Below are 12,450 nucleotides of genomic sequence, written 5' to 3'. Positions count from 1 at the left end.
GGGGAATCTGTGCTTAGCAACACGATAGCATTCTACAATGAGACGATGAGCTTGGTGGATGAAGTGAGAGCAGTGGATGCTGTTTACCCCAACTTTAGTAAGGTTTTAATCACTGTTTTCTATAATATCCTCACGTACACACTGATGAAGAATGGGTTAGATAAGTGCATACTGAGTGGACTGAAAATTGTCTCAACTGCTGACCTCGAAGGGTTGTGATCAATGGCCCAAAGTGCAGGAGGAGACCATTCACTAGTGGTTCACCTCAGGGATGGATACTTGGGTCAACACTGTTTCAACCATTTGTGAAAACCTGGACAATGGAAAGAGTGCACCATCAGTAATTTGAAGATGATACAAAAGGGGAAGGAACAGTTAATACATCAGATGGATGGCCTGCCATTTAGAGGGGCCTCAGTAGGCTGGAGTAATGGGTCAACAGGAACTTCATGAAGTTCAACAAAGGGAAATGCAAACCCCTGAACCTGGAGAGGAATGACAGACACTTCCAGAGCCAATATATCGTGGAGGCTGACTGTCTGGAAAGTGGCTCTGCGGAGAAGAACCTGGAGTTCCTGGGACACAAGCTGATCATAAGCCAGCACAGTGCCCTTGCAGCAAAGAAGGGAGGTTGCATTAGGAGGGGTATTGCCTGCAGATTGAGGGAGCTGATCCTTCCCCTCTGCTCAGACCTGGTGAGACATACCTGGAGTGCTGGGCCCAGGTATGACCTCTCTGGTACAGGAGACACATGTACTTACTAGAGGAACTCCAGCACAGGGCCACAGATGATGGACTGGAGCATCACAGCATGGACTGTGCCAAGAAGGCACAGTGTGGTGAGTAGGACTAGAGAAGTAATCAATCCCCCGTACTCAGCACTGGTGAGGCCCCACCTCAAGTACTGGGTCCAGTTTTGGGCCCCTCACAAGAAAGACACTGAAGTGCTGGAGTGGGTCCAAAGAAGGGCAATGAAGCTGGTGAGGGGTCTGGAGAACAAGTCTTAGGAGAAGCAGCTGAGGGAGCTGGGGTTGTACAATCTGGAGAAAAGGAGGCTGAGGAGAGACCTTATCACTCTCTACACCTACCTGAAAGGGGGTTGTAGAGAGGTCGGGGTCTGTCTCTTCTCCCAAGTAAAATGTGATAGGACAAGAGGAAACAGCCTCAAGTTGCACCAGGGGAGGTTTACATTAGATATTAGGAAAAAGTTTTACACTGAAAGGGTTATTAAACATTGGAACAGGCTGCCCAGGGAAGTGGTGGAATCGTCATCCCTGGAGGTATTAAAAAGATGGGTAGACATAGTGCTTAGTGATATGATTTAGGGATGGTTTTTGTCAGAGTTAGGTCGATGGTTGGACTAGATGATCTGAAAGATCCCTTCCAACCTAGACAATTCTATGATTCCGTGATATTCAGAACCTGACTGTACATGGTCCTAAGCAATCTACTTTAGCTCATCCTGCTTTTAGCAGGGGCATTGAGCTAGACTATCTCCAGAGATGCCTGCCATCCTCAAACATTCTGTGATTTTGTGAAATCCTATAAAATGTTGAAAGAATGAAAAAAATTCATCAACAGCTTTTGCTTACTTCATAGTACCTTAAGACATACCAGTGTAATCTGGTTTACAACAGCATATTGTTTTACAGCATTAGAAGAAAGCTTATTTTGTCTCTACTCTGCTAAGCCAGTGTTTTTGGTGCAATAATATTAGCTGTGACTTTTGAAGTCACAGGCATTCAGCAAAACTGGCATTTAAATAAAGAATCTTCACAAGAACTTGCCACTACACCTAACCCCTCCCGAACCCTATTTAAGTAGACAGGTTTAATATTTAACATCAATTTCATTCTCTACTTATTCTTTTTCACCATTACTGCAGTCCAATTTTTGAAAGTGAACTGAGGTAATAACACTGGAGAAGTAGTAAGGCTAAAATCTGGAGAATACTTTTAAGAGCACAGTCCCACAAAACAAATACCTAACAGTGTGCTACTTAACAGAAACTAGTAAAGCCAAACAAACAAAGCACTCACAACAAGCCTACACCTTCTGTTGGGTTTCCACCATTGTGAAAACAGAATCCATAAATGAAGGGGTTATGTTTTGCAATGTTTTTGTTCAGGTGTGTGCAACTGAAGCAGAACCCAATTTCCACATATCGAGAGACTCTATGATATTACTGGTGACAGCAGCCTGCCCTGTCTCTGCTCCTTGCGAGCTTAGGCTCTGTGATGGCCTGAAATCCTGCTCAGGTTTGAGAATCACACTGCTAATTGCAGCATTAGCATTTTGACAGTCTTGTTTTGCAACATTATCACTATGCCTAGGTCTCAAAGAAGAAAGAAATGAGGCATGTGGGGAACTGCTCTTTGACTGGTTCTGTATAATCTGTGGGGTGATACTCATTGCCCCCTCTGTTATTTATCATATTTTTTTCAGTAGTCTTAATGGAAAAAGAGGACAGCAGAAGAGGAGCTTCTTGCTGTACCACACCATATAAACTGACCCAACGGTTTAACATTTAAATCACGAGCACAGGCAAAGGATGGGAAAAAGCTATCAGAGAGAAAACTATACTGATGCAATGAATGCAATATCAGTTCTGATGACTTGTTTTAAATGTTGGTACTGGATTTTCAGTCCTTTCAGTGGGTTTTTGACAGAGGTGATTCCAGAGGTAGCAACAAAACAAAGAAGAAAGCAAGAGAGAAGGTGCTGGAACAGAGAGTGGGAACTTTCAGAAAATAAAGTAGTGCGATGGTGCCATCTGAATCTCTCCTTATAGGTTTAGGAGACTTTTTGAAGTTGTGATGAAGGGTGAAAAAAAATTCGATGTTGAACTGATACATATTTAGGAATGGTTATACTATATATGTGCTCACAGATCAGTTTCTAACACCAAATGCAAAGGCTACAGGCTACAAATATCAACTGCTTTAGGACCATCATTTGCATTTACAGTGCTGGTTATTGGTTTGGAAGACTGATACCAGCTAACTGTTGCATGGCAGAATATGCATCCCTGACAGTAACATGGTTATTCCTTTCCCACGACCTGTTTGACTTCTGTCCTCTCTGACCTGCCAATAAAACATGTTAATCAAATCCAAAACCAAAAGGATCGAATCCATGTAGGATTGTCACCTACTAAGAACTGGCTCGAAACCATTGAAATCACATATCTAGCAGTTATCAGAAGTTAATCTGAAGGTAAGAGTAGCATGCCAACTAGTTGGAATTAATTGGAATCATACAATCATCGAATGTGTTGGGTTGGAAGGGACCTTTAAAGGTCATCTAGTCCAACACCCCTGCAGTGAGCAGGGACATCTTCAACTAGATCAGATTGCTCAGATTGTTAGGTAACAACACTGGGGACAGGATCTTTTCTTTTCCAGCTAGCACCGCTGCAAGAAAAGTGTTACGACTGTGTGACTTAGCTGTTTTTACTGCTGATTGGTTCACTGCCTGTTGGTGGAATGGAATCTGACGTTTTTACAGTGTCTGATGTGGGGTTCATCAGAGCAGCTGTCAATTGCTCTGAGCAGCAGCAGCAACTCCAGTGGGTCATGAATGAAACGTATTACACATATGTGTGCAAATATTTTGCTTCGTGCAACAGCTGTGACACATCCCAGTCCCGCTGGAGCTACTGCATGAACAGAAATTCTGAACATGGACATTTGTTATTTCTGATGATGATGGGTCTACCAGAAGACACTTGGAAACATACATATAAAAAACGTGGGAGACCTTTGCCAAAAGATCAAGCATGGGCTGGGGAGGGCAGGGATTCTTCAAAAGTCTTTCCAGGCTTTGATAAATGTAAATATGCGAGCAAGCATACCTGCAGGACAGCAGGGCAATATAACAAACACCAAAGAATTCACTGATTAGTTCTCCAGATGCATGCATGTGTGCTCTCTAACCTCTGTAGCCTCTCACTCACAGTGCACAAGAAACCACAAACATGAATGAGGAGCACCAGCAACCATAAAATCAAACACTAAAAATGGAGGGGATATTTTTGGATTAAAAAAATCCTGCATTTTTGTTTGCTATCTAATTCATGATTCTCTAAAATTCCTTTTCTTCTTTTTTTTTTTTTCCCTTTTTCTTTTCCTCTCCATAGTCTTGGATCTAGAGCCTCATTTTATATAAAATGAAAAGCTGAAGTTCTATAATAATGAGTTGCAGGAACTCGAGCTTTGATACACATTCTGTCAAAACTAAGGTTCAATAAAGGAAGACTTAATAAAATCACGCAGAGATTGCACTACATTTTTCTTCTTCAGATTTCATGATTTAAGAGTGGAAGGCACAAAACAGAACAAAACTTATCACTCAATGAATCAGTTAAACCTGTTCTATCCATTTCCATTTAAGAACGGTGAGATATATGACCTGTGATCAACTTGCCACGGTCAATCAAAAGAACACAATACACATCCCAGCTCTTCCATGTAGAAAAAAAGCCCTAATATTTGTAAACATAAGAATAACACCATTTCATTTTTAACTTTCTTGCAACATAGCTGCAAACAGTAATATAAGACATACTCAGATCAAGTTGTTTTACTAGGGAAAGTATAAATAACATACCTTAAGACTTAGTGGTCCAAGTCCTGGAGACAATCACTGCACCTTTGGAAATAAAATTCACCTGTTAAAACTTTTGCAACTAATTTAGTGTAGGATAAAAATTCCTATTATCTGAAATCTTTTATTCATCACAGTTTGCAAGCTTCCTTAGTACCAAGCAGCATGCTCCTTTCTGACTTCCTTCAAGCTATCTTCAAGAGGTGAGTGTAATTTCTTCAGTCCCTTAGTCCTCTTTTGAGGTTTCCGAGGAGAAGGTCCACTGTAATATACAGTCCTGCATACTCCAACCTCCAAACACGGATTTCAGCTCATTTTGTATTACAAAGCCTAGCAAGAAATCTTTCTAAAGCAACTATTTTATGAAGCGAGCTTCAACAATATTTTGTACTCCCTCTGCAGCACTGGTTACTGCAGCAGCAGTTAACCAACAAACTGTTAAAAAATAAATACCAATCTTACAGGTGACAGAAAATAACATACCTAGCACCAACCTCTTACTCAGCTTTTTTGGAATGAAGGGGAATATAATGACCGGACTTCTTGTTTACCAATGGTGGTGTCAGCACATTGGACAAAGCATTATAGGCAGAGCACTGGGCACAGTTTATTTTGCACAGGAACACCATGATAACTCTTTTCTCCTTCTAATTTCTGTTATTTGCACGTACTATGTGAATGACATCAGACTTTCTCATACTCTTTTTTGGAAGAATCTCTAGAGCAGATCCTTTGCTCCTCTACATTTGGAATTATTTCAGAAAAGTGACAGCAATTTATAGTGTTTGAGGATCTTGCACCATGAGTTCAAGACATCAGAGCCCTCTTGACAAACAGACAATTCTGGTATTCTGAGAGACTAAGAAGATGCTTGCTCCTTTGGTAACCTGTCCTTGCTATCCCTTGTTCACATTTACATATACATTTATAAATATATACATATATTTATACATATATACACAGACCTATATATGTATGTCATGGACATATATTTTTTTAAATACTGCCTGAAAATTTTTGTTTATTCCCCACCCCTTTGAAAATATCTTAATTCATGATACTTTGGACTCTCCACATCCAATTTTCTGGATGTATGAAATTACCTGCCACCCTTGAAATATGAGAGCACTATAGTCCAAACACTGTACTGCTATTCTACTACAGAGCTTGCCTTATTAAAATATAAATAGTACAACCATCTTATTCACCTTAATTTTACAGGTTTAACTGCTTTATAGCAAAATACACAGCTTACAGGGATCATCCAAGATATTTCTTTTACATTCATGTCATTAAATGATCTTTGTAGGAACCATCACAGTGGTGTACGAATCAAAGCAATCTTGTCTCAATAGCTGTTGCTTTATTGGCTAGCACAAAAAATGCGTATTTCCCCACCTTCAACAACATGACTTGCAACTCCCTTGTGAGGGCACAAAAGGCAATCTGAAAAGCATGCACACTGAATCTGGCCAGATATAGGAGGTTTGCAGATTTGCACCGTGTATGACTCAAGATTAATCTTCTGTAAAATTCCAGATCCTACAATATGTCATTCACAAATCTGAAATCTTCAATTTATTAGATAACCCGGATACTCACAAAGCTAATCTCAAAGAGAACATGTTCCCTAGGTAGCTAACTCAAAAATAAATCATATATTTTTGTCTTAATAAAATGCTTACTAGAGATAAGTTCTGTTTTCGTGTAGCAAAATTACATTTTCTCCTTAAGTGTATACTTGTGTGTACAGATCAACGCAACAACATTTATTTCATTTTAAAGACACTGCAACTTCTGACAAACATTTTCAGGGTCATTATCCTGCACATAAGAAGGTAAGTTTAGACAAATATTTTTGCAGAAAAATCTTTCAAAATTCTAGAAGTGATATTTAGAAAAAAAAAAAAAAAACAAACAAAAAACCAAACCAAAAAACCCCCCATAACTAAAATTTGCTGATTTGCATTAATCAGCTTAAAAGTATACCTGAAACAAATGCATTAATGTCAGGGAAGTATACGTTCCTTCTAAGTGGAATGATTTGGGAAAACATGCTGAGAGTTGTGACAAAAGTAAGAAAAATGCCCTCCTGGAAGTAAGGACAGCTATGAAAGTTAGAAAGTATTTGTAGAATATAATTTTTTAGCTGTAATTCATACTTAATAGTATACATATGTTTCTAACTGTTACCTCCTAAACAGAGAACTCAGTGAGTTGTCAAACTCCTTCCAGTACTCTGTACATGTTTCAGATTTCTTATTTTCAGTCTGTATTCCCGAACAAATCTTTTATCAACTCTTTTGCTGATGTTTTTTCAAAACACACCACAACTCTTAATTCATGATATTATCTACAAAATGCTTTCCAAGCATTCTGAACTAACACTGTAATAGGTGGTTTAGATGATGTAGCACCTAATGCTAAACAAATGCTAGTTTTGTTTGTATCCAGCTGAAGTCAACGGAGATAAAGATTATGAGGGACCTCACAACTCCTCATCCTTAAACTCCTGCCACCTTGTTTTTGATAATAACGGATTTCTGTTTGACACAACCACATTGAATTCAGGGCTATCATCTCCAATAATCACTGATGTGAAAGTAGCTGACACCCTTCAGTGATGACTACGTTACATTTCACTGCCACATCGCTTATTAAAATTTGCATATATTCTGAAATATTTATTTGAATTTAAAAAAACCAACAAACTTTCATGCACTTGAAAGAACAATCTCATAATAGACCAACATACTTCATGAACCTAGTCAATTTATTTCATCCCAAGAATTAATTAATTCACGCTTTGGCACAGGTTATTCAAATGCAAAAATATAAATCCTGATTTGCAAAACCAATAGACAGACACAAGTATCCAGAAATCAGGTGGTGCGATTAATTTACCCCAAGGTGCAATGTTCATAGATTGTTACTGGATTTTCCTCTGCCTGCTAATAATGACCAAACACCTCCTTGAAACAAAATTATGCCAATGATGGCATAATGAGACAGATTAGTGTCAGTGTCAGAACAAAAGGCACAAAATCAGCTTTGCTGTCTAATAATGCATCCAAACTATGGCTGTTCAGTCAGTTAAAGGATTTCCACACCTCATCTGTCTGAAAAGAAGACAGTAGATGAAAGCTTGGCTCGAAGTCCTGGGTTTTGAAAGTTTCTACCCAAATGATTCAATGTCTTCAAATAAATGAGGTATGAGGGGGAATTAATAAAGCTTGTTATTTGGCCCCTGGTAGAAAGTTCTGTCAAGTTCTGCCAGGTTACAGTTCTAGTGTCCCCATGCTTCGAAGAAGACTTCATATCTGCTGAAAGAGCAGCCTCTTTGCCACAAAACTTCTATTTTGCTGACGCTCTGAAAATCCAGCAAATGTGGTCAAGTTACAAGAGTTGTGTGTACACCCAGAAGAGTGAAGGGGAAATTCAGATTGTAGCTGCTCAGCGTTGGTAATTTGGGACCAAGGAATGGTCTGGCATGGAAAGCAAGAAGGTCCAACAGCAGAAGGGTTTGCACTGGCTGGATGCAGGAATGCCGGAGCCAGAAGGACTCTCGGTAAGGGAGGGAAGTTTCCCTCGGTGATGAGACAAGAAACGCTGCAGTGTTCCATGTGGCAATCCATCGGTTGTGGGAGGCGAGTGCTCCGGGGGATGAGGAGGCAGACCCAAGACAGGGGATGGACCCCAGTCCGGCCGAGGTGCCCCGTGCTGACGCTCATGGGGTTGGTGCCGGTGCAAGTGCACGTGAGGAATCGGCTCGAGTGGCACCTTTGCAGACTCCCTGTGGAACTGCTTATGGGGGTGCGACTCTGTCCAATGCATTGTGTGTTAGAGCTTTTATATTTAAATGCAAATATGTTTAATTCACCTCAAGGGATACAACAGAAATTCCCCAACAAGAGACTTGGAAGTTATCAGTTAAGAAAAACATAGATTCTGTCTGCAGAATTGACTGGGTGATAAAAGTGAGATTTCCACACAGAGGATGGGTTTATCTCACCCACAGTTAGAACACAGAACTATTTTTTCTTTGATGATGCATGTCTTGGCAGTTTCAGGCAAACTCTAGGTCTCTGCTGGGATGTTCTGTGAATATTTATAACACATTTTGGATTGGAATGCCTCATAGAAGAAGAAAATACAATGTGTACTGAGGTATGTACATAGAATGTATCCTATTTTATGTACCAGCAGAATAACAAGAATTTATTTTAACATAATCTATAGCCCCTGCTTTCTACACTGAAAACAATGGACAATCACCCAGTCTAAGAGAGTCAGCTGAGTGATCTATAAAAATAAATTTCCTTAACTGAAAACAATTAGGAATGTAATAATGAAGGCGCAGTTCTCACAATAACTAAGGGATAATTACCAAGCTTGTTTTGTGACTGATGAACAAAGACTTTGAAAGGAAATTTAATCACCGATTTTTATCATATAGTTAGATGCCAAATGAGATCACATAATTACAGATGAATTAATTTCTATCCTCATTTTATATATAATCATGTTTTGCATGCTGATTACAAAAGCAAGAAAAAACAGAATCTTGGTGTTTATTTCATGGAATAACAGTGAGGATTCACTTTTAGCACACGAAGGCAGAATACACGAATACAGTCTTGCGGCTATAGGAAGATGAAAATTATTCAGCCACAATCAATCCATCTACATCCACAGGAAAATTTTGCAGGAAGTTAAAGGATGCATTGCCAGGAGCTTTTATCAGGAATCAGCTTCATCAGAGCCACAGAAGGAATGCATTGCTGGCAGGATGTTCTATAGGAAGGTATGTAAACAACAGATCCCCATCCTGGTCACATCACATCCCTTTTCATACTGCCCCACTTTAAATAGCATTAGTTCCTTATTTTTCTCTACTCACACAACAGCCTCCATCACGTTTTCATTCTTAGTGGCTTAGTCTCATTCTTCACTGACAGCTACTTCTCATATTTTACATCTCTTTGAAGTGATACTGCCGTTCGTTATCTGCACATTTCCTGACATGAGGTTGAGAACAATGCCACTAACACACCACTACTAAATAGAAGAAGAAAAATGCTATGTACATCTGCCTCCACACCCTCTAAAAACTGTATCTTTCACCAAGAAAAATGACTATGCTTAGTCCATGGTATGCTATAGATGAATTTCTGCTGAGTTAATTATAGCATTAACACAGAAAAGCCAAGACTCGCCTTAAAGCAGGCAACTACGTATTTATATGAAGGTAATGGAAAATGAGAGCAGTGAACCTTATGTAACATCGAAAAAGCATCAGTAACATTAGCAGACAATGAAGCAAAGTGGAGTCCGTGAGAATGACAGTACACATTTTGAAATTCACTCCTTTATCAACATGGTATGCCATTGTGATCAATTATGGAAGGGAATTCTTTGAGAAGACAGAGACTGAAATTTTACTTAATTTCTCTGGAAGTAAAATTTTGTCCTGGTCAGAACCACAGAAGGATAGAGTACCAAAAGGAGAACATGTTGATTTCTCTTGTGCTGCCCAGATTCTGCACAGTGCTAATGTGACTATTTTAGCAAAGTCAGCCACCTCCCATGCTCACCAGTGTACACGTAGCGGTGTCTCTCAGCAACTCGATAGCAATGCATTCAGGGAGGATAAAGGCCACGTGTGCAGCGTGAAGCTGCCCCTTATAGACTACAAGCTTCTCTTCTTTAGCTCTTCATAAAACGTCCCCAGGAGCTTGCAGCAAAGTATGAGAAGGAAGGGCTATGTGTGAAGGAGCAACCCTAGGTAGAAAATGCTTTTCTACCATTCTGCTCTCAGTGTCACAGCCAAGATCTCATTGCTAGAATCAGACGTGCATGATGCTCTGCAGTGGAAACCGTTTCTGACAGTATCTGTTTTCTTCTTATATTTTGGCTTTTAAATACAATAAAATCAAATCCAAGCCAATTTCTAGAACCTTTTCCTCACACAATACTGCAGACAACACAAGACCATTACGAATAGCATCTACTATAAAGCCTTTTTCATACTGCTCCTTGGCTAACCTAGTTTTGAGAATGTTTTTATCAGAGTAATTTAACTGTAACTGAAACTACCTCACTGAACCAGGAATTTTGAGCAGGGGAACAAATACGTTTCTGTAAACTTCCTACAGATCCTAAGCTGGGGCAACTAAAGATGAGGAACCAGAAAATAAGTGTGTGGCCAAAAATTCAATTAACAAAGGGTTATTTGAAGTGGCAAATTATAACAATTCTCTACCGACCTTTAATTTAACCTTCTGCTAACACCTCACAGTAGGCCAGTTTAAACTGTTCAAAAGGGATGCACTGTACCTTTCTTGTCTCCTTTAATATCACCCCACAATTCACTCTATTTGGATTACTTGCTGGCCAGTGTGACTGGGAAGAGAAGTAAAATCTGCTATTTAAGTTGCAAGCAAAAAGACTGCCATGGGCATCCCAATGCTCTCAAATGGAGATATTCCTTTTACTAAAGGATTAACTTCATTCGAGAGTTAAGTTTTTTACAGTAAAGCTCCCAAGAGCAGTTGTTTCTAGGATATCTTTGCAGTTCTGTCTGTGTAAGTGTTGTCAGAAACACATACTGTTCAGTTACACCTGAGCTTAACAGGCACCAACGCATATTTTGTGGTTGTAACAACTACTAAATCTACCTGTGATAAGACTTTATAGTAAGTACATATCTCCTTATGTTATGTAAAAGCCCCACAACAAACAACTCGATGGATTAACATGCACCTGGCTCGAGAGTTATTAAACCAGGATAAAGGCTGGTTTACCCTCCAGCAGTCAGTTACGAGAACTGTTTCAGCAGCGTGCAGCGGGGCTAATGTTCCAATCCTCCCTCCCAAAGTACACACGCAGCAATTATACCAACAATAACTCTGCCACTCTCAGGTTTTCTGGAAACTTTAGTCACTAAAAACAGTTTAAAAAGAGCTAAATTTCAAATTCTTTTCACAGCAAAGAGTTCAACTAATGGATGAAAGGATTATTGGCATCCTACCTGGGTTCCTTTAGACTGGATTCAAGGAAGTATTATTAGCAAAGTCATTAGCAAAGGCTACCCATTGAGCAATAAGTTTTGAGGTTCCATAGTTTGTTTTTCATTCTATTTTGGAATGAAAACTAAAGCTGTCTGAATTTTCTTTTTTGAAAGTAGAGCTGGTCTATATTGAGTACAAACTGGAATTTTGCTTAGCTGGAATTGCATATTTGTGTCAATCAACAGACTGATGGCTGGCTGACAGCCTCAGTGTAAGTCATTTAAAGCAGTCTGACTCTAAATAGTTTTGCTGACTCTTTTAAATCAGTCTCTCCTCTTATCTCTCCAAATCAACAGAAGAGGGATAAGAATATGGGTTACTCTCATCTCAACAATTTAACTTCTGCTCCTTTTTGCACCAGCTCAGTACAGTTGGGTTCATCCCTATATAGCTGATGAAGAATCAGGAATAGCAGCCCTAATAGCATTGTACCTCAGAGGATATAAACCAGATTACCTCTACTGAAGGCAGTTTAGACTAGCTGAAAACATAGCTAAGACTTTTAAGGCGGACTATACTGTGAGCAGTGAAGAAAAAGGAATAAATATTTCCTGTCCTGACACCTTCCCAGTTTCACACACAATTATAAATGCATACCTATTATCTGGGTTTTTTTTAATATTTCTTATATCTGAAAATACGCCGCTAATCTACCAGAAATACACGCATAAGAATTTTCCTGGGAGGAGAAAGTTAATATGAAGTGATATGATGTTAGGAAAACTGCAGTAGGCAAACTGATCTAAAATCAGGCACCAAGTTATGAAATAGAGTT

General features: G+C 39.3%; 1 protein-coding gene across 4 annotated transcripts in view; it reads right to left on the bottom strand.

The window, feature by feature from the left end:
- LINGO2 (leucine rich repeat and Ig domain containing 2) overlaps positions 1 to 12,450 on the bottom strand; it is a 552,583-nt gene that overhangs the window by 186,861 nt on the left and 353,272 nt on the right. For all 4 annotated transcript variants that reach the window (XM_074570242.1, XM_074570245.1, XM_074570243.1 and 1 more), the window contains one exon: positions 4,609 to 4,650. The gene's annotated coding sequence lies outside the window, so the exon portion shown is untranslated. The remainder of the gene's footprint in view (positions 1 to 4,608; positions 4,651 to 12,450) is intronic.

Source organism: Larus michahellis, chromosome Z, assembly GCF_964199755.1.
Source record: "Larus michahellis chromosome Z, bLarMic1.1, whole genome shotgun sequence".
Classification (NCBI taxonomy): Eukaryota; Metazoa; Chordata; class Aves; order Charadriiformes; family Laridae; genus Larus; species Larus michahellis.
The sequence above is the reverse complement of the archived record's forward strand: the minus strand, read 5'-3'. Positions and strand labels throughout refer to the sequence as shown.